The sequence below is a fragment of the Trachemys scripta genome, chromosome 1, assembly GCF_013100865.1.
Source record: "Trachemys scripta elegans isolate TJP31775 chromosome 1, CAS_Tse_1.0, whole genome shotgun sequence".
Lineage (NCBI taxonomy): Eukaryota > Metazoa > Chordata > Testudines > Emydidae > Trachemys > Trachemys scripta.
In genome coordinates, this window is record NC_048298.1 from 89,236,603 (window position 1) to 89,259,897 (window position 23,295).

At 48.7% G+C, this 23,295-nt stretch overlaps 1 long non-coding RNA gene across 2 annotated transcripts; it reads right to left on the bottom strand.

The window, feature by feature from the left end:
* Positions 1-1,341: 1,341 nt before the first annotated feature.
* LOC117880051 lies at positions 1,342-23,295 on the bottom strand. Of its 2 annotated transcripts, none has more exons than XR_004646464.1 (3): positions 22,879-23,295; positions 5,261-5,333; positions 1,342-3,460 (listed from the first exon to the last, which is right to left on the bottom strand). It is a non-coding gene; the product is annotated as an uncharacterized LOC117880051 (long non-coding RNA). The 2 variants fall into 2 exon arrangements; XR_004646463.1 differs by lacking the exon at positions 22,879-23,295 and adding an exon at positions 8,351-8,761.

Genomic DNA, 23,295 nt, shown 5'->3' on the forward strand with positions numbered 1-23,295 from the left:
GGGGCCAGAGCCTCTTGGCCTGGGCCAGCCGGCGAAGGAAGCCGCTCGGCCGGGGGGGGCGGCCTGGGCCGCGCCCCCCGCCCCAGCTTGCCTGCTGCTTCAGGCTTCCCGCGAATCAAATGTTCGCGGGAAGCAGGGGAGCGGGAGGGGCGAAGCGTCCAGGGGAGGGAGTGGATTGGGGCGGGGCTGGGAAGGGGCGGAGTTGGGGCGGGGCCGGGGAGTGTCCTCCTTTTGGACACTTAAAATATGGTAACCCTAAGTAACCCCCACTCTCCAAACTCCCTGGTTTGGGAAAGTATTTGCAAGGGAAGGGGCACAGCAGAGAGACAGTCTGAGGAGACGCAGAGTGATCTTCCCATCGAACCAGGACCCAGAGCTGCTGACATTTGGTGGAGCCAGCTCCAATCGTCAGAGGGGTTGTGCAGTTTCTTGCCTTGGCTGGACTGATACACAGAACCGCCAGAGTGCTGTCTCCAGCTGTAGATCTTCCAGCACGCCCACACAAGCGTCTAGGACTCCGAAATCCAGAGGAGTGTGCACTGCGGGGTGGGGTCAATGGTGGCAGTGTAAATGCCAGTTAGATAAGTTTCATTTATTGCTGTATACTATATTTGTTAATTGATTTTATTCAGTTGCCCCCTGTGGATTTAAATTAGTAGTGACATGTAATCTTAGTCGGTTAGACACTGATTTTTTAAGTTGTTAAGTAAAGGTATGTTAACTCTAATGTAAATATATTGGATGTATATTATTTATAATTGGTATTTTTGAGTTACACCCATGCCACAAATTACGTCATAATTATTTATTATTAGAATAGCTTTATTCCTGGAGGTTCCCAAGGCACGCCATTGAGTGTGTACAGGGCCCAGCCAGGTGGAGGCACCGCCAATTTTAAATTCCTTTAGGAGTAAAGGGACTGCAGCAGAGGGGTGGATAGAGGATTCCCATCTATCCAACAGCACCACTGGGATACTCAGGATCTTCTTTAATGTCAACAATATCAGGCACACAGGTGAGTGTTGCCTGCTCCTGAGTAACGCAGGAAGGAAAGGGGGGGCTACACAAGTCTCACAATATTTGGTACGTTTTTTAAAACCCTAGCCCCAGATGTCAGGTGATTTAATGAGAATTTCAGCTTTCATTTAAAAAAAAAAATTGTTTCGAGCCTGCATCGGTACAGAAAAAAAGCATGAAAACGTGTCTCAAAACCCTAAGACAAACCCACAGAACCCAAAATGTTCTATATTTATTTAATCACATGATTTTTTGGGACTCATGCTCTTTGAACACTTGGTACTGGCAGTACAGTGGGAAGGGTGTTAAAATCACATACTCTAATAACAGTGGTGAACACACATTGTTTAATTGTTTGACTGCACCAGAAAAGAAAACAATATCCTAAAGCATTTTCACAACCAGGAGTACAGAACAGTTCTAGCCCAGAATAGCCACTAATCACTGAGCGACGACCCCCACTACCAAAGGTAGATTAGAGCCTGTGCCCTAGGCTGCAGGGCTGGATGGGGGGCATGACACCTGGGCCACCGCCTGACCACTTTTAAGCAGGTACATGGAAAATAGGGTTGCCACTGACTGGGCTGGGTTTTCTACTCTCTTGCCAGTTAAGAGATGTCATTGGCTGGTCTTCTTTTTGTTGATGCCTGTTTGGTGATCTTGTAACTAGTGGTCATGCTCATCATGGCTGGAACAGAAGCCACCCAGGTCCCACTCTGTATGCGCAGCAGACCGGGTCCTCACCTGACAGTTGCCAAAACCATGATGGCACCTCTCAGCACCAAGGGCCACCCGGGAAGTGAGACAGACATCACCAATGGCCAGGCTCGCCAGCAGGGAGGGGGTCAGGTGTGGAGTAGGGGAGATGGGGTCCTGGGAGAGAACAGTAGAGGGGAGGGGCTTCCAGGGGGCTGAGGCTCTTGAGAGGGGGTAGAGTGGGCCAGCGATTTCAGGTTCTCAGGAATGGTGGGGCACCTGAGAGTGGAAGAAGAGGGTCGTGCAGAGGGTGGCAAATCTATTTCCCCCAACTTTAAAGGGGGCATATGCTGCACTAAATCCAACCTCCCCTCCAAAGCACCCCGTTCTTCAGAGCAACTAGTAGAAAGCCAGGGGTTTGTGGGGAGAAATAATTCAGGACAGCTCCTGTAGATGGCCCATACAGATCCTCTCTCCTGAGATATTTCCACACATGACTAACCCAAGAATTATCTGAGAGATTTAATGAAGGATTTTGTCCCATTAGGTTAGTAGCTAAAAGGGCACCTCCAGCATCTTAGCCTTGACAGCCTGACCAACCCCACAGTACATTGGTCTTACTCAGCTTGAAGTTTGAGGCCACTTTCAGCAGGAGGCTGCAGCACCACTTCATCTTCGGGAAGCATGCCCTAAGCAGGGCTAGTCACTACAGCCTGGAGCTCTGGGCCTCTCCTGACCAGCGCTGTCACCACAAGGAATGCAGCCTTCAGAGCCAGGGACAGAACATTCTCCTTGAGATTGAAACAGAGACTAGCAGCTTGGCTAGGATGAGGGAGAAGCCTCTCAAAGGCATTGGGAACGCAGAGGAGGGATGTTAAATGTCCCCTTTCAATGGAGAAACTGCTTCCCCTGGAATACACTATGCTGCAATCACTGACAGATTAGTTTTAAGGGAATTTACTGAGCAGCCCTATTGCCTTACAGTTCATAGTGCCCAGGGCAGGTGCTGACACGGATAGAGGGTCTCTTTCTATCCATGTTGCCCATATAGAAAACTTTCTCCTTGTCAGGCCCTTTATCTATGCCAAGGGACATAGGCCTACTATGCTACGCTATTCTTATTCTATCTTGCTTAAGCTAATGTCTTACAGGGTACAGGCCTGTAGGTTCCTTGCGTTACTGCTAAATATAATAAAAGGCTAAACTAGCTCTATGGGCTACACTGCTGGCCTGGTGGAGTTGTTGGTGTGGCTGGGGTTGGTGAAGGCAATCCTTGCTGCTGACCTACCACACCGGTCCTCTGCATGCTCGCCATCCTCCTTCGGCGCATCTGGGCCTGCTGCAGACGGTGCTGAAGTTGCTGTTGGCGAAGCTTGTGTTTAATATTGAGGCAAAAGAGCACCGGGCACTTGTTCTCCTGGCAGTGCTTTGCATGGTAGCAGCAAAGAGCAATGAGGTGTTTGCAAACAGGGCACCCTCCGTTGGTCTTGCGCTTGCAGCCTTTGGTATGTTGGACAACTCGCTTCATCTTCTGACAGGACGGTAGTGAACAGTTGGCGTTATGACACTGGCAGGCATGGACAAGGGACTGGATACAGCGCTGGATGCTCAGGCGGCGAGAGTCACCAGGGTTCTGGGTGGTTGCAGTCTGCTGGTTGTTGCTCTCATTGTCTAGGCCAAGGCCCAATTTCTCCATCTTGTGGTCGTGGTTTTCAGTGTTATAACAGGTGATGCACAGGTCGTAATCCTGCAAAGAGACAAAACATTTTGAAAATTTAACAGCTGTCTACATAACCTGGCACAATAAATATACAAATGGGGTCATGTCACTAACAAGGGATATGGACTGTGGTTGGGGAGAGGGGTATGGCCTTTTTGTTGATTATAAAGCCAGAAGGAACCATTGTGATCATCTAGTCTGACCTCTTGTGTAACACAGGCCATAGGACTTCCCTGGATTAATGTCTATTCAACTAGACCACTGCTTTTAGGAAAACATCCTGTCTTGATTTCAAAGTTTGCAGTGTTGGAGAATCTATCACAACCCGTGCTAAATTGTTCCAATGGCTAATTACTGTCATTTAAATTTGCACCTTATTTCTAGTGTAGATTTGTCTAGCTTCAACTTCCAGCCATTGGATCTCGTCATATCTTTGCTTGCTAGATTGAAGGGCCCTCATCACATTTCTGTTCTCCACGTAGGTAGCTCTAGACTGATCAAGTCACCCCTTAAACATCTCTTTGTTAAGCTCAATAGACTGAGCTGCTTATAAGCACGTTTTCCAATCTTTTATTCATTCTTGTGGCTCTTCTTTGAACCCTGTCCAATATATCAACTTTTTTTGAATTGCAAACGGTAGAACCAAACACAATATTCCAGTGGAAGTCACACCAGTGCCAAATAGAGATAATATAACGGCTCTTTTCCTACTTGATATTCCCCTTTTTATACAGCCAAGGATCACACTAGCTCTTTTAGCCAGTGTTGCATGGCCTTGCAATGTTCCGTCCATGGGTGGCGGTTCGCATAGGCTGGGCGAGGCTTTGCCTCCCCAAACAGCCAGGCATACCCCTGCCGTGATGCTCCTGCGTGCGGCTGTGGCTCCAGTCCTCTGGTTCCGAGTCCAGACCCCAGTGGTCTGGGGGTGGGGCCAGCCACCTTCCCATGCTCCAAAGCTGGGGAGACTGAGGCCGTGCGCCGCCAACCCTCCCAGTGCTCCTTTGGGGCTGGGGTCTAGCTGCGGGACTAGGCTGGTGGCTGTGTGTGTGTGTGGGGGCAGTTCCGGGGGTCGGGGGGCATGCTGGCTCCAGCAGGGGTGAAAGGGTTGGGGCCTCCAGCAGAAGGGGCAGGGCTGGGGGCTAGCCTCCCTCAGCCAGCGGTTCACACGCCGCTCATGGTTCCCTCTAACTATTGTGCCGGCAGCTGTCAGTGTGAACATACAACAGCCGTTTCCCTTCTGCCCTCTCTGAGCAGCGCTGTAACTTCCGGCAGTGTAACTTTGCCAGTGTAGACGGGCCCTCAGAAAAGCCCAGAAAGCTTTGGAGGAGAAAGAGAAGGCTATTAAGGAGTTAACAAATCGGCTACATTCAGTGTCAGAGGAGCGATTAGTACTTTTTCAAAAGATGCAGGAGTTAGAGGAGAAGTTTGAAGAGAGTAGGTATCGGGTACAGAAAGCAAGAGAGGAAACACGCTGTTGGCAGGACCAAGCGGCTGCCAGCTGAAGATCTCTGAAGGGCTATAAATCAGACCGGGATCGGCTTTTGGAGAGAATCGGGGAGTTGGAAAGTGTTTGTGATGTGTTAGAGAGACAGACGAGGGACACAGTGCCAAGTATAGCAGGGCTACAAAATGCCTGCCGCTGCAAGCTTCTTGAGAGAAGAAGCAAGCACGGAGGTACAGATGGTGACACAGATTGTGAGAGAGATCAGAGGACCGGCGCATCGGTTCCCATTCCCGTTAGTATGGTGGAGCCAACAGAGATAGAGCAACCTGTGGGGCCAATTACTAGAAGCAGGGCGGGAGAGTTAGCACAGGCTGACACGGTACCTTCAGGAGCAGAGACGGAGATTGTCTGAGGAGCCACAGGGACCGTCAGTTACCAGTAGCAGCTGGGTGTAGTCTGCAAACAGAAAGGGGAAGTTCCAGAGTGGCACAGCAGGAGGTGGGGTCAAGTGTCATCTTAGAGGAAGTGACTGGGGGTGCAAAGGTCAGGATAAGATGAGCGGAGCAAAGGGGGAGAAGCCATCCTCTCCTCTGTTAGTGTCTGCCCCTACTAGCACAGAGGGGGTGCTTTTAGAGACTGTGATTGTTCAGGAACTAGCCCAGTGGTTCTCAAGTTTTTTTTTCCCCACAGACCACGAGAAAATTGCTGAAGGTCTCGGCAGACCACTTAATGATCTTTCCAAATGTTATTTATACTGTTAGCTAACAATTGTAAAGTGCTTTGGATAAAAGTGCTATAAAAAAACTTAATAATAATAAATTTTTTTTGTTCTACAAATAAAAGCGCACAACTGATATTTTAATATCAGTAATCTTACCTTTCTAATGTGATGGATGTGTCCTCTCTTCCCTGCCGCAGCAGCCCCCAAGCTGGGGCTGGGAAGGAGGGGGGTGTCTCCCCGGCAGCCACAGCCCTGGAACTGGGGAAAGTCGCCTCTTTCTCTGGCCGCTGCAGTCCTGCACATCCCAAATTCCCCCCACTCCCTCTTCTCACCCCACTACCCCTTCCCACCTACCCCCTACTTCCCCCAAGGCCACCACTTCACCTTACATGTGCATCTTCTCCAGGGTCCAGGCACCTAATTAGTGGAGCCACACCTGTGCGGCTCCACTAACTAGGTAGGTGGCCCTTCATTCTCTCATGTGCAACCGCCCAGGCATGCATCTTAGAGGGAACTATCTGCAGGCCACCTGAATGGAGCTCGCAGACCACTGGTGGTCTGCGGACCACAGTTTGAGATCCTCTGGACTAGAAGATGCGGTGTCACAGGTAACACAAATAGCTAGTGCCTCTGATGTAGTAATCTCTAGGTTACAACACAGAGAGAGACAACATCCAAGGGATGCCATGTCTGCTCCTCCACCCAATGTTATATTGACACCATATAGGTCAAGAGACCCACCCCCTTCGGGTGGGCACTTATTGACATTTGGGTGATCACCAGCACTGCCTAGGTCCCTAGAATTTCATGGACCATCTTCACCCCCTTGGTATATGCTGGTATCACCTGGTGTACCTATAGAACACCCAGTAACACCCAGTCTTAATGGACTGAGGGATGTCCTGTGTCTGTGTGGAGATGCCTTAAGTGTAGGATGTAGAGGTTTTATGGAGAGTTACCCTGCTCACGCAGGATTATAGGCAGGGGAAAGTTCTGATAGCTCTGATGAGGAAAGTGCTGATCCGGGTAAGAGAACCCCATATCCTGTATTGAGGAGTCAAGGCCCAGAAACCATAGATTCAGATCCAGGCAGAGGACACCCACATCCTGATCCAGGGAGGTGAACCCCAGATTCTGATTCAAATTGTCCTGTGGCAGCTGTTACAGATATTAAGACCCTAGATTTGATAGCTAAGCAAGTAGGGATGATGGAGGATTCTTTGGTTGCGATGCACGCACAGCGTGTGCAAGAAACAGTGAAAGTATTTGGCTTACCAAGGGAAGACTGGGTTAAAATCCTATAGCTCACAGTGAATTGAGCATTATGGAGTACCTTACTCCCTGAGTATATGGTAGGAGAGAGATCTTTTAAAGAAACAGTAGCCCTATTGGAACATAACTAGCACGCAGGACAAGCTGGAGTGGTCATCCTGTCTAACCTAAAGCAAAGACCCAATGCTGGTTGGCAATCCTGAGTTGGAAGCCCCCACATGAAGTAATCTTTGCATCCAAATAAATCCAGGCGCTTGGCGTCCTTAGATTGCTTGCTGACCCTGCCTCTCCCTCTCATTTACTGCCGACACTACCAACGAGCAAGGCTGTGGGTGTGTGAACAGGTACTTGAACCCTTTGGAGAGTATGAAGTACTTCCTCTCCACACCCTTAGCGGTGGGAAGGATGGAGGCCGGGGTCTGCCAAATGGTCTTTGCATTGGCTTGTATAGTTTTGATGAGAGGTAGAGTGACCCTGGATGGCCTTCTAGTGCCAGGATGTCCACCATAGGGTCCTCCGACTCTACCACCGCCTCAGCCTGCAGGTTCATATTCTGTGCCACCCCACACAGGAGTTCCTGGTGGGCACGGCTATCTATAGGGGGCGGCCCCGAGACGGAGGTGCCCGCCACTGTTGACCTGAATTTGATGGGTTAGCTGTTATGGCTTGCCACTGTTCGCATCCGACCAGAAGATTTATAGGTTCTTGTCCAATTCAGACTACAGAGTCCGAGAACTCAGAGAGTTCTATATCGGGAGAGGACTGTCGGGGTGCTTGGCAAAAACACGTACACTGAAGACAATACCAAATTGATGTAGTGCCCCTCTCCACCTGGTTACCTCCTTTAATGGAAATCTGCTTACAGGTTTTGATGGACAGGTCTGGGTTCTTTTGGATCCCGCCACCCATTCATCAGGGTGAATCTTTGTTCTTTTTTTTTCTATGAAATTATTTGGTGGTAACTCCACCCCCCTCGCTCCTTCCTGGCAGGATCACCAGGGCAGCTTGGGCGGAAAATTCTAACTACGGAGTAATCCCCATTTACTTGCCAGATAGCTGGAGACTTCCAAGAAATAACACAACACATAAAAATATATTCAACACAATAATGATATTAAACAGGCAACAAATACAACGTATCAGGGTGAAACACTATTTTTAGGGTCACCGGTGCCCACACTGAAAATACCCGTGACTTGATGTAACAAGTGTAAAATTAGTGTCCTGTTGGTACGCATACTTTGCTGGGGCCCTTGATGACCTATACAATTCTCTGTGGTGGTTTAGCTGTGTGGCTGACTGGGTTCAGTACAGCCCAAAGGACCCACAAGTGGGAGGAGGTGGTGAATCCCTCCACAGGTATAATAAGCAGCAGGTTATAAAATCCTCAAACCCTTACTCCCTGGCTTGAGGACACAGTTCAGGGAGTAGGGGGTCCCCAAAACAAATTCCCTGACTAACTAAAAGATGGTGCACTCACGAACTCCATGAATGATCTTCAGGTTTGAAGATGATGCTGGGCTCTTCAGTCACTGCAGAAGGGCTGCTGTCTGCTGTCAGGGATCCTCCTCAAGCAGGAATCAGGCTGCGTTGGTCCCAGGATTTCCCCTCACCACAAAGGGGTGCAGGGCTCAAGGTGTAGGTTATACAACTACCCTAACATCCCAACTGTAGCCTCCTAGCCCAGCCTCCAGTCACACACTCAGCAGGCAGCTTCCCTGGACTAGCAGAGCTGACCATGTGGTGACTAGTCTCACCTAGGGAGCTGGAGCCTGGCTGGGGAAATTTCTCAAAAAACACTACCAATTGGGACTCATCCGTGGGGAAAGAAAACCGAGGTGAGGGATCAGCTGTCAGGTCCCTAGAGGCCAGTTCTCAGGGGAAACCCTGCTTGCAGGCCTGGGACTCACCAGCTCTCCACACAACCAGTCCTGCCCTTGCCCTGGCTGGCTCCAGCCTCTCCAAAAGGGCTTCTCCCCTCTCCTGAACTCCCTGGGAGGGGCATCTCACTCCCTATTGGTTGCCGGGCAGACTCTGAGTTTGCCTTGGCTCCTCCTCCCTGAGCTGCCGGCAGACAGAGCTCCAGGAATCTATGTAATCTCCTTGGGGGTTACATTGATAAAAATTTTGAGATTAACAAAAGAATAATAAATGCTATGAAACTTATGACTGCAAAACAGTAAAAGAATTCCACAACTCCTGGTGGTAACATTCCTATTATAAATAGCTTAACCTAACATACTCACACCTTTCCTCGAGGACCTGGTAATAGGAGGTGAAGGACCAGCCTTACTCCTGACATGCCCAATAACACAATGGTTCTGGCTTCCCCAATACTTAGGAATGCTGCATAGTTATACTGTACTACACACGCTGATCTAATAGCGTGATGGAAGATAGAATGATGGGTAGATAAAAAGGTAGTCTATAGAACAAAGAGAAGAAAAAAGCTCTCTAAGATATTCTTACATGGTATTTTATAGGATCCTGACACTATGTAATTCAGGCCCAACCTACTATACCCAAATCTTACTTCCGTACCCTAAGAAATTTATGGGTACCCTTCTCCTATAGGTTAGTGGATTATGACACGTACTCTCCACTTATTAATAAGGATTGTCTCACTCCAAAAACTGCCAAGCAAGGTTCTCTTGGCGACTTCCAGGTTTGTGGTGCAGCCTGCGGTTACCAACCGGTTGCAGACGCCGAATAAACCTGTTCAGTGTTGGGTGTAGTTCCTCCCTTCGGTTCCCCAAAGTTCAGGGACCATTTCTATCTGTGCCATTGGTTGCCAGCCTTTATGCTGACTTACTATTAACTGATCATACTTTTAGCTATTAAGCTGATTTTACCAGATACAGGCCCGTAGGCTTCTTGCATTTCAGCAAAACTTAATCTATGTATAATTATTAGGAAACACATATCATATGCCTCAACACATCCCAATTTCATAGGAATTCATACTGATAAAATATAAGGATCATGTATGAAATGGATTAATTCAGAAAGAGAAACATATTATTTGATATGGCTGGCTGGATTAGTAGGATATAGTAGCTAACAAAGTAATCCTTTGGGCTATACCACCGCCTTGTCCGGGGAGGATGATGAGGATACTAGTGGGGTAACTGGGTCCTCTGGACCCTCTTCGTCCTCAGGGACCTGCTGCCCCGCTTCTAGCTCCGTGCCAGCCACACCAGTGGCACTCAATTGGAGGGAATAAAAATGGATGCCTACCTGCAGAATCAGCAAGAACATTTAAATCAGGTCCACTTGCAGATAGCTGCTAAACTGGGGAAAGGCAAAGGCCTACTTTGACAAAAACCAGAGAGAGAATACTTGGAAGGTTACAATGTTATAATGTTGTTATCTTACAAAGCACCAGAGCATGGGCTGTGTAATCGATGAATCAGACCCTTCTGAATCATCACTAATCTCAGTTCAGCAGTGTATAAAATTAGGATAACAGGAGGCAAGTGTAATAGAGACAGAATCTACCATGCTAACTCGTTAAAGCTGTATCGATCATCCAGGTCACAGGAGACACTTTCACCTCAGGAGCCAGGTGAGCAACACCCAGCAGAATTGCAATCGCTGTAGTTCAGCAGATCCCAACCATGAAATGGACACTGATCTTTCTGATTTGCTGCCCCCTTAGCATTGCTCTAAGGGTAAGTGTAGTGGGGCGGCTGCCTCACTCCGGGAGAACAGGGGTTAAAACAGCCAAGCTAGGCTGATTGGAGGAGCAGCCACAGCTGTGGCCAGCTCAATTAGGGTCCAGCTGGCCCTGACAGGAGGGTGTGGGCCAGAAGCTGGAGGCAGTCTCTCTCTAGGTGGGGAGAGAGATGGTACCTGAACTGGAGCAATGCTGGGGAATAGGGAGAACTGGAGAGCTCCAGCCTGGGAAATCCCCAGGCCGCAGGCCTTGGTGAAGGCCTGCACAGGTACTGAGGTTGCAGAGGTGCAGCTTGGGCTTAGGCAGAGGCAGCTGGTCCGACCTCCTTGCCAATGATGAGTGGCCTTTTACAGGCTGCAGTTTGCCCCAGTGAAAAAGCACAAGAACAAATCTGCACAGACACACCCCTAGAGCCCCAACTGCTACCCAAGCTGCTACCCAAGATCCATAAACCTGGAAATCCTGGACGCCCCATCATCTCAGCCATTGGCACCCTGACAGCAGGATTGTCTGGCTATGTAGACTCTTTCCTCAGGCCCTACGCTACCAGCACTCCTAGCTATCTTTGAGACACCACTGACTTCCTGAGGAAACTACAATCCATTGATGATCCTCCAGAAAACACCATCCTGGCCACTATGGATGTAGAAGCCTTCTACACCAACATTCCACACAAAGATGGACTACAAGCCGTCAGGAACAGTATCCCCAATAATGTCACGGCAAACCTGGTGGCTGAACTTTGTAACTTTGTCCTCACCCACAACTATTTCACATTTGGGGACAATATATACCTTCAAGTCAGTGGCATTGCTATGGGTACCCGCATGGCCCCACAGTATGCCAACATTTTTATGGCTGACTTATAACAACGCTTCCTCAGCTCTCGTCTCCTAATGCCCCAACTCTACTTGCGTTACACTGATGACATCATCATCTGGACCCATGGAAAAGAAGCCCTTGAGGAATTCCACCATGATTTCAATAATTTCCATCCCACTATCAACCTCAGCTTGGACCAGTCCACACAAGAGATCCACTTCCTAGACACTACAGTGCTAATAAGCGATGGTCACATAAACACCACCCTATGCCAGAAACCTACTGACCGCTATACTTACCTACATGCCTCCAGCTTTCATCCAGACCACACCACACGATCCATTGTCTACAGCTTAGCTCTAAGATACAACCGCATTTGCTCCAACCCCTCAAACAGAGACAAACACCTACAAGATCTCTATCAAGCATTCTTACAACTATAATACCCACCTGCTGAAGTGAAGAAACAGATTGACAGAGCCAGAAGAGTACCTAGAAGTTACCTACTACAGGACAGGCCCAACAAAGAAAGTAACAGAATGCAACTAGCCGTCACCTTCAGCCCCCAACTGAAACCTCTCCTGTGCATCATCAAAGATCTACAACATAGCCTGAAGGACGATCCCTCACTCTCACAGATCTTGGGAGACAGGCCAGTCCTCGCTTACAGACAGCTCCCCCAACCTGAAGCAAATACTCACCAGCAACCACACACAACACAACAAAAACACTAACCCAGGAACCCATCCTTGCAACAAAGCCCATTGCCAACTCTGTCCACATATCTATTTGGGGGACACCATCACAGGATCTAATCACATCAGCCACACTATCAGAGGCTCGTTCACCTGCACATCTACCAATGTGATATATGCCATCATGTGCCAGCAATGCCCCTCTGCCATGTACATTGGCCAAACCAGACAGTCTCTACGCAAAAGAATAAATGGACACAAATCAGACGTCAAGAATTATAACATTCAATACCAATCAGAGAACACTTCAACCTCCCTGGTCACTCAATTACAGACCTCAAAGTCACAATACCCCAACCAAAAAAACTTCAAAAATAGACTCCAACGAGAAACTGCAGAATTGGAATTAATTTGCAAACTGGACACCATTAAATTAGGCGTGAATAAAGACTGGGAGTGGATGGGTCATTACACAAAGTAAAACCTATTTCCCCATGCTAATTTTTCCCCCCTACTGTTACTCACACCTTGTCATCTGTTGGAAATGGGCCATCCTAATTATTGATACAAAAGTTTTTTTTCCCTCCTGCTGATAATTGCTCACCTTAGTTGATTACTCTTGTTACAGTTGGTATGGCTACACCCATTTTTTCATCTATATCTTCCTACTCTATTTTCCACTGCATGCATCCGATGAAGTGGGTTTTAGCCCACGAAAGCTTATGCCCAAATAAATTTGTTAGGCTCTAAGGTGCCACAAGTACTCCTGTTCTTTTTGCTGATACAGACTAACATGGCTATCACTCTGAAACCTGGCAGAAGAAGAGTGATTTACTGTTTACAACATGCATGACATAACCCAACTATTTAATGAGACCCAACGTATACTCCTGATGGCCTTCTGTGCCAAATAATCAAAAAATAAAAATTCTACGCACAAGATTTTAAAATTCTTCAAAATTCTCAAATTTTGTCAAATAAATGTGGAGGCTCCAGCATGGCATTGGGGAGCACAGGCCACTGGCTGCTTAGAGGTGGGAGATCACTGTGCAGCTCTCCCCAGGACACGGACTCAGCAGTGAGGCTGCACCCAACCCTGACACAGCACAAGGACCAGGCCTGGCCCAGAAACACCCCAGAGCCCTGCCCCTCTGTGCAAGATGCACCAGGTGTGGGCAGGCAGGCTCAGCAAGGCAAGATCCAAGTATGGAGGGGCTTAGTGTGGGGGAAATCCAGGTGAGGGTTGAGAGGGTTTTGTGTGGGGCAATCTGGGTGCACGGGGATCTGGATGCACAGGGGAGTCCTGGGTGCAATGTTAATGGGACTCTCCAGGGACGTTCAGGTGATGGTGGTTGGGGCTCAATGAGGGGGGTCTGATGGTGGGGGGGGGATAGAGCTCAGCAGGGGGGTCTGGGTGTGGGGAGCTCAGTGGGGGGTCCAGATACTGGGGGAGTGGGGCTCAGTGGGGTGAGGATCCAGGTGCAGCTGGTTGGGTCTCGGTGGGGTGGAGGTCAGGGTGTGGGTGGCTCATCAAGGTGGTCCAGGTGCAGGGGGAGTGGGGCTCAGCAGGAGGGTTCTGAGTGTGTGGGGTGAGGCTTGGCAGGAGGGCCAGGGTATGAGGGGGTCTGGATGCACAGGGGAGCAGCTCCCTGTACAGGGATCCCTCCCCCTGCAGCTGAGGAGCGATGGGTGCAGCAGGAAGCGGGGACTTTGCAGAGCTTTCTGCAGCCGGGGGAGAAATCTGGGTCTGACCCAGTCCTGGATGCCGTGCAGGGGAAGAGGAAGTCCCATCCTCCCCAGCCCAGCCAGGTCTAGCAGCTGAGCCCGGTGCAGAGTAGGAGCCACCAGCTGGGTCTTCTCCAGTCCTGCCTCCTGACCCACAGTGATTTACCTCTCTGCCGGCTGCCCTGGGCCCACAAACCATATTGCGGGGAAGGGTCATGTGACCACTCTTGTAGATTCCCTTTGCTTCCCTGTCAGAAGGTCATTTTTCTGGGGGAAAGCAAAGAAATCTGCGGGAGAGATAAATTCTGCACATGTGCAATGGCACATAATTCCTCCAGAAGTACAATTTAAAATGAACCAGCTAGTCATTTTAAACAACAATCAGCACAAGGATCAATATATAGGGAAAGAGATTATTTGCCCTGCGTATGGAACGTATGTTGTAACTACAATCACTGATGCAGTACAATCTCTAAGATTGGGAAAGGTTCCTGACGTAATAAAGAAAGATGACCAGTTGTTGAGTTGGTATTGCCCCAAATGTTTCAAAGGCTGGGAAAGGAGCGATCCATGTGTTTGGATTTGTGCCAGCATTTATCAGTAGGTACAATGAGACAGCTGGGATCTGACACACCTCACCCCAACTGAGAGAGGTGTTCTTTTTCTAAAGATTGTATAATGACATGATCCTTGTATGTCTCATACATGATCTCGTTACCAGTGTTTGACCGAGACAAGGATATGTACAGGCAATTGGTGGCTGTTCATTCTATAAGGCACTTTGAAGATGACATCTACAGTGAACGTGTCAATGTGGCTCCCTTGGTGGTCCATCACACTTCAGCTTGAACCTGGAAAATTCCACAGATGGCCTGTTGCTCTGAAAAAGGACCTTGGTACATCTGTAGATGTTATGTGTTTGAGACAGACACTGTCCTTTGTGGACTACAAGGAGAAGAATTACGGAATAAATCATCATTATCGCCGTGCCTGGTGACGCTGACCAAGTGGAAGACTCTGATGGAGAGGGTGACCTATGCTGGAAATGGCCAATTTTGCGTGGTAACCAATCAAAAGAGGTACCAATATGGTCCCTTGGTGTGTCCTGTCACAGACCCAAATTTTTGTTTTACTCCAAAGCAACCTACTTTGATAGGGAACTAAGCAATTTCCCCTGTTCCCACTTTTGAAAATATCACCATCATTCAGTCTGACCCAGCCTATTAGGATTTAACTATTTAAAGTACACCCACATTTCTTGTCTATATTCCTCTGCTAAGCTTTCAATTAAAGGCATTACTGGCTCGTAAGGAGACCCACCTCAGACAAATTACTAACAATATGGCTAAAGCTAAGCTATTACTCAATTAATTAATGAAGGTGATGAGTCTTCAATAACCCCCGGGAAGGATGTTGGGTTAAAAGGTGGGTTATTGCCCAAGGAATTGCAATAGGGGTTATTTGCATTGTTTTAGGATGTATGCAGTATAAACCCAAGAAGTATAGGCAAAGACCTAGACAGGTACCAAATATTAATGATGGCGAATATATATCCACGGTACCAGGGTACCTTCCGGAAACACATCAGGACTCTGAGTCTCACCTTTACGATACCCTTCCTCCATCCCACGATGTGGAATATGGCATTGTAACTGTCCCTATTATTTTCTTATAACAGGTTATAATAGGTTTATATTAAAGTATTCTGGCTGTAACGCAAGGGACCTACAGGCCACATCCTGTGTGTTGAGCTAAGGCAAATTTAGCCTACATCTGTTTGTGATCTTTCACCCAGATAGGTGGTGATGAGTTAAAGCATAAGGTCCATATATGGCTGTGATCTTTAACATAGATAGATAAAAGATGCATTGAAGCAGGTTGGCATAAGGGGCTTCCTAAGTTCATATCCTCTTTAAACGTAACAGGTCCACCACAAGGAAATAACTGATATAACTGAGTAGGACAGAAATAACAAATGTGAGAATGATCTAATGTCATTAATATGTATGCATATGTCATCAATATGTACAAACATGCCAGCCTATGGAGTAAGTGTAACCTAATGTACTGTGGCTGAGGAAACCAAGTTTGGACATAGAAGCGGGGACTCAGGTGTTCAAGCCCTATAAGAGGTGTGACCCACCGGGCCAAGGCAGCTTCGTTAGTTCTTTGTCTATTAGTTGTTAGTGTTTTACTTAACTAACGTACTTTACTGACTTAAACTTACAATTAAGAACTAAGTTAGCTTCTTTAGCAATTAGGTCTTTAGCATCTCCTAAGCTCTGCACCTCCCACTCAAGAACTGAGGAACCTGGACCTGAACTCTCTTGGCATGCCAGAGGTGAGGCTGGTCCTTTGTCTCTTCCTGCCAGGTTATCAGGGATGGGTGTAAGTATAGTAATCAAAAACTTTACAGTTTATAATATCACACATCTTTCTAGGAGTATATTATTGCATTTGTAACTCTGATTATTTTACCATTTGATTATTATTCCATTTAGCTCAATGAAAGGCTACATTTGTCTCAGTATGAGGGTCCTGTCTTACATCCCGAGGGTCCTTGCAAATTCTATGTAGCCTGCTTTTGGGACAAGAACCTTATCATCTTCTGATCAGATTATTTGACGAGTCTATAACCCATAATATCCAAATTAATAATATGAACCTCCTAAAATCAAGCAATACCCTCCCTACTCTTGTGGGCTGGCCTGTTTCTAGTCCAGTGACCCCAAACTGTGAGGCACGTTCCCCCTAGGCTGGTGTGTAGGAATATTGGGGGGGGGGAGGGGCGTGCAGGGTGGTATGTTGCGGGGCCTAGGCCAGTCCCTACTGGGGGTGGGGAGGGAGTGCCACACTTCCAGACCTGCTCCGCTCCCAGCCTTACTGCATCCCCAATCCGATTCAGCCCCCAGTCATGCTACACCTCCAGGCCAGATCCACCCCCATCCCCAGCTCCACTCTGCTCCCTGCTCCACCCCCAGCCCTGCTCTGCCCTCATTTCCTCTCTACGCTCCCTGACCAGATCCACCTCTAGCTCCAGCTCCTCCCCCATCCCCAGCTCCACCTTCAGCCCAAGCTCCGCTCCGCTACTGAGGAATCCTTGGCTGGGCAGTAATGGCGGGGAGAGGTGCAGACTGATTCCATTAATGGTTGGGGGGGGGAGGGAAATGTTTGTGCACCACTATTCTTGTCTCATTATACTGGGGTAGGCCTTTCTGGTAGCAACCACACGCCTATTTGTTATGTTGTTGTTTTGTTTTATAATGAAAATAAGCTCACAGTAGTTTTTAAAATATAGAGCTGAAAAAATACTGAAACTTTATTTTAATCAGTAAACCAAATATTTTTTCAGTTCAGTTCTAGTTCCAGATCAGTAGGTAGAACAAAATTATGGTTCCGGTTCAGTTCCAGTTTAAACACCAGTTTGAACTGTGTTTCTGGTTCTGGTTCAACTCCCTGGGCAGAATAGATTATCTGGGCAGCTCAGATACCAGGTAAGACGTCTAAGTGCTCTGTGGTGGTTCTAAAATACGCAACACAGGGAGTAGGACAGAGAGTGATTCTAAGCATCTAAACAATGAGACTGGCTCAGCAATTCCTTGCTTATTTAGCAAGGAAGCACTAAAGGAGGTGGAGGAGGGGGAGGGGTGGAGTGGCTCCTGGGCCAGGGCTGTCAGGATTCTGGGTGGGTGGTGGTGCACTGGAGAGGGGAAAAGGCAGGTCAGGCAGAGGGAGGCAAATTTATATCCCCCCCACACTTTAAATGGTACAGCCGCCTCCCTAAATCCAACCCCCACAGTTAGGTTGCAGGGTGAGAGAAAGGCCCCATCACACAGGCGGGGAGATTTCTAAAAGGTACAAATGGGAGTTAACCATGTTGCCAACTCCTGCAATTTTTTGGTGGCTCTGGCAACATCTGGTGATCTTCCTGAAGCCCGAGGGGCTCCACTTTCATTTAAAAATCAAACAAACATAAAAGGAACTTCCTCAGCCTCCCACGTGCAGAAAAAAGCTTGACCAGGTGATGGGAGTGTAACCCCCACCAGGCTCAGAAACCAGCAGGAAAATGCAAAACACCAAATGTTTAAAAAAAAAAAAAAATCTTCTGGACCCTCTGTTTCACTGTGCTGCTCTAAGTATGGGTCCTGTGGGGCGGAGGGAATGCCCAACAGCCCACTGGATATGGATTTTTCCCAGGGTCCCTCCCTCTCTCTGTGGGTAGATGGCCCTGCCCCTTCTCCCAGGATTGACAAGGCAGGGGTTGTCTCCTCCAATGGAAAGGGGGTCCCCCAATATCCTCACCTCTCCACTTTGCATCCGGCTGCTCCCGGACATGTGCATCTCTTGGGCGGGGAGAGGTGCAGAAGTGCTGTGTCATGCCCAGGTGTCATCAGTGCCACACTCTCAACTTAGCCCTGCCGGTGTCACCAGCCAGCTTGCCACCACAGCCCCATCACTCACCCCCAGGTTGCACAGCCAATGGGCATTCACCCCTGACAGTGTGCAGCCAATCAACCCTGGGGACGGGAGCCACCAACCTCTACCACCATCGCAGAGGGAGCCCTCACTGAAACCCAATGCAGCACATTCCTATTAAAACAAGCCCTGAGATGCGTGCTCCCTCCTACCCCCAACAGACTGCACTCAAGCATGCAGTGTTTCCCCCAGGAACTGAAATTAGGGGGGGGATGTTCGATTTTACGGGGAGGGGGGTATGGTACTATGGCACCATCGTAAAAACTAAAAAATGTTTCATGACTATTTTATTAAATTTAACTCATGTTTCAAAATCATCACACAAATTAAAGTTGGCTACTCAAGCCTTCTATGAAGCACATCCTTCTTGGTTTCTTGTTATAATTTTGCACAACTCTGTTAATGAACTTCTTGAATGCAATGCGTTCATCTTTGGTGGCTTCTCATAGGTCCGGTACTTTCATTCCTTCAATTGATATGCTCATTAGTTCATTCACATGATCTGAAAGAAGCCGCCTTCTGCCTGAACACAAAATTCTATTCGATGATGAAAAAGAATGCTCAACTGTAGCTGTTGTGACTGGGAGTAGCAAGAGATGAGTTCCTACTTCTTTCATCCCAGGAAACAGAACACAAAGATCGATTCGAGCCACTAGTGATGATAAAAAAGAAGTTGAAGTCAAACATTCATTCATCGTATGATATTCTATTCTGTGTTCAAATTCGCTATTCTGTCCTGGGTACACGGCAGCCCCATTGCTGGTGGTGCCTCACTCTGCTCAATTGTCGGTGTTTTATAGGACAGAGATCTGTAAAAGCTACGTAGAGGTTGAGTAGAATCTAGAAGTCACTGTTGTCGATTTTTAAGAATCAAGTCTGAGTACTTTTTCAGTTGTCTTAAACACTTCTTGTCCTCTTCACTTCAGGATTCAATATAAATGCCTTCATTAGTCAACTTCTGGACTGAAGTCTTTGTTTCTTCCAGTACTTTTTCAATTGATAGCTCTCTGATTGTCCAGCAATAGAAGCTACATTTGGATCAAAGATCTACTACTGTTGTAGCAGATGCCTGGATGGCATTGTTTAGTGACCCAAGTGGTTTCAACAGTAGACTTACAAGGGAGAGAATGGCAATAGTCTTCTCTGAACATACCCTGTTTCCCCGAAAATAAGACAGTGTCTTATATTAATTTTTGCTCCCAAAGATGCGCTAGGTCTTATTTTCAGGGGATGTCTTATTTTTCAGAAATGAAAAATGCCTTATTATCGGTGGATGCCTTATTATCGGGGAGGTCTTATTATCGGGGGGATGCCTTATATTACAACGAGAGGCAAAACTGTAAGTAGGCCTTATTTTCGGAGGATGTCTTATTTTCGGGGAAACAGGGTAGTAGCAAAAGTAATCCATCAGCCTCACTACTTAGATCCATCCCATCTTGGTAGATACTTTCCAAAAAGTCAGTAATAATGGCTGGAGTAATTTTAAGACAACAGCCAAGGATCACTCATGAGAAAGCCAGAGGGTTTTCCCAGGTTGGACTAATTTGAACTTCAGTCCCAGTCTATCTTCTATATTTTCCAAGATATTCAGTCTTTTTGGGCTCTCATGTCTTCATTTGGACTCAGCAAATGTATAGCTTTTTAAATGTCTTTTGAAGAGTCTGCAGCTCGTATTAGTGCTAGTTGGAGTAGCTGGCCTCTGCAGTGTGTATAGGAGAGATTAGGGTTACACTTTTCTCTGAACAAAGCTTGTACTCCACCATGTCTTCCAGAGAAGTTTGCAGCTCCATCAAATGCACAAGCAGCCATCTGTTTGGGGTCCAATTGACAAGCATTTAACTCTTCTAAGATGTGGGTTGTCACAGATGCAGCCAATGTGTCTTCTACAACTTGAACATCTAGAAATGCATCTACTGGCCTACCACTGACATCAAGATAACCTACACAATGACTTAATACTCGATGCTCATTTGCATTGGTGCATTCATCAGCCATGTATGCAAATTTTTTGAATGTGGTGAGAGAGTTCTTCACTTTTTCAACTGTTGAGTCTTTCACTGTTGCACCACATGCTCCTAGCCAGTCAGTTGAGTGTCTTGCAGAAAGACAGTGAGCATTTGCTGGTCTTGTTCAGAACCAGTGTTCAACTTCAGGATGAGCAAGTGAAAATGCACTTAACATTGGCCTCCAGTTTGTAGTGTGTGGTATCTTTTGCTTAAATAGAAAGTATGATGCCATAGCCATGTTTGTTCACATGAACTGTGTTGTGTCTCCAGCATTCTTAAGAGCCTCATTAGCACTCACCGGTGTTGTTCTTGGTCAGTGGAGACTCAGAGTTCAGAGGTGCTTTCACATGAGTTGGTCTCTTGAGGTTCCACCCAGCTCTCAGTGATTTCAGCTGAGCTCTCAGTGGGGGAACCTCGCTGCTAGTGCGGACTAGTCTGCCTTTTCCACAGAAACACTGTCCCACAGCAGGTCTAAGTGCTTAGACCTGATTATCAGTGATTTCAGCTGTAGTGGTCACTTAAAACAAAAGATTATCTATGGCAGGGGTGGGCAAACCTTTTGGCCCGAGGGCCACATATGGGTATGGAAATTGTATGGTGGGCCATGAATGCTCACAAAATTGGGGGTTGGGATACAGGAGGGAGTAAGGGCTCTGGCAGGGGGTACAGGCTCTGGGGTGAGGCCAGAAATGAGGAGTTCAGGGTGCGGGAGGGGGCTCCGGGCGCGGGTGGTGGGGTGAGGACTCTGGGTTGCAGGAAGGTGGTACTGAGGGGTTTGGAGGGGGATCAGGGCTGGGGTAGGGGGTTGGGGCACAGGAGGGGGCAGGGGTGCAGGCTCTGGGCGGCACTTACTTCAAGCAGCTCCCGGAAGCAGCGGCATGTCCCCACTCCGGCTCCTACGCAGAGGTGCAGCCAGGTGGCTCTGCATACTGCCCTGTCCGCAGGCACTGCCCCTGCACCTTCCATTGGCCCCGTTTGCTGGCTAATGGGAGCTATGGGGGCAGCACTTGTGGTGGGGGCAGCGTGCGGAGCCCCCTGGCTGTCCCTACGTGTAGGAGCTGGAGTGGGGATGTGCCGCTGCTTCCAGGAGCTGTGCGGAGCAAGCCCCTGACCCCACTCCCTGGCAGGAGCTCGAGGGCCAGAGTAAAACATCTGAAGGGCTGGATGTGCCCACCGGGCCGTAGTTTGCCCACCCCTGATCTATGGAGCCTAATCAGCTCTGTCTTTAAACAGTGGACAGGGGCAGGTCAAATAGTACTTGTGACTCAGGCAGACCATCAATCAAAACACCTGTCCCTTGATGCCCTCAATCAGCACAGGCTAAATACAGTTCTACTGCCCTTTACTCATACAATAAGAACAACAACATTTCATTCCCCGCCCCTCCCCCCCCCAACCCCACATTCAAATGATTTGTAACCCAACCCCAGCCAAAATCTATCACTTGGGTGACACAGCTCTGTTTGCTGGATACCGAGGTAGATTAGGTGTGAATGTAAATACAATCTGGTCCTGAAGCCTTTCCCCCCAGCTCATCACTAGCTGTCAGGGAGAGCTCATTTAGACTTTGCTCACAAATCATCATTTGAAATGATTAGGTTGGCCAACATCACCGACATGAATGCATTGACATTGTCATAAAAACAACAGCCGTATAAGGAAGCTAGTCTATGTTCATACTTTTCAAATCTATTCTACTTTTTTCAGATACATGTATTTATCATATGAAAGTGTGTATTCATGTTTCAATTTCAATTCAAATTTCCAAACAATCACTAAATTGGCAACAGTAACTAGTTCACAAAACTTGGGGGGGGAGGGGGAAGGGAGTAAGGAAATCCCTGCAAGCATTCTCATTAACATAGAGTGCGTTACCCAAAGGAAAGTAGGGTTACCGTATAGGGTTACCATACTTCCGGGTTTCCCCGACATGTCCGGCTTTTGGGTCTTTAAATAGCCGTTGGGGGAATTTGTAAAAAGCTAAAAATGTCCGGGATTTCCCCCGGACGGCTATTTAAAGATCCAAAAGCGGCTGACAGGGCAGCCGCGCCGGCAGAAAGCGGTACTGGGAACAGCATGGAGCGGCCACGAGAGGTGGGTGCGGGCGGCCCGGCTCCCCCTGCCTGGGGCTCCCCCTCTGCAGCGCTGCCCGCCGCGGGGCTGGGGCTCTCCCGGGGCTCTGCCCTGCACGTGCCCAGCACCCCCGGGGCTGCTCCTGCCTCCCCGGGCTGGCCCCAGATCCCCTCCCCCGGGGGTTTGGGGTCCTGTTGCGGCTTGCGCCCCTCTGCCTCCTCCGCGGGGCAGGCAGCCCCGGGGGGTTGAGGCCGTGCCACCCCTTCCCCAGCTTCCCCCTCCAGCAGCCCCTGCACCGCCCTGCCGGGCCTGTTCGGCCCTCGGCCCCACCGGGTCCTGCCCTGCTTCAAGCAACCCCCCCCCCCCCCTTGGCATGCGGCGGCCCGGGGGGACTGGGGGAGCCGCAGCAAAGCCTCGCCCGGAGCTGGTGCAGGAGACGAGTCTGGCTCCGGCATCAGACTGTAGCCGGGAGCAGAGCCACCACCCGCCGGCTCGGCTCAGCCTAGCCCCGCTCTTAAACGGACAGGGACCCTACCTTGGCTTGGCCCGGCCTGGGGCACGTGGGGGTGTCACCTCACCCCGCGCTTGGGGGGCCCCGTGAGGGGGGTGCTCGGCACCATAGCAGCGCAGAGGGGAGGCCAGCGATGCACCTTACGCTCTCCTGCACTGCCAGCCACAGTCTTGCCTCCTTTCCCCAGCTCTGTGAGGCACTGTACATCTCAGAGCAGCAAATGGTAGCAGATTCTGCTGTTTCCAAGCAGAGTCTAGCCCTGAGTGTTTATTTCCGCACCAGTGAGTTTTCGGTTTGGTGCATTCATTCCTGATCTTCCTGGTAAAGTGTAACAAAAGCCCTTGGCATTCATTTTCTCAGTGTTTCTGGGAATACCCTTTTCAGTTTCATAGATTGATCTGGGATCTTTCTTTTGCTGTTTCCGGAGAGAACTGTTGACAG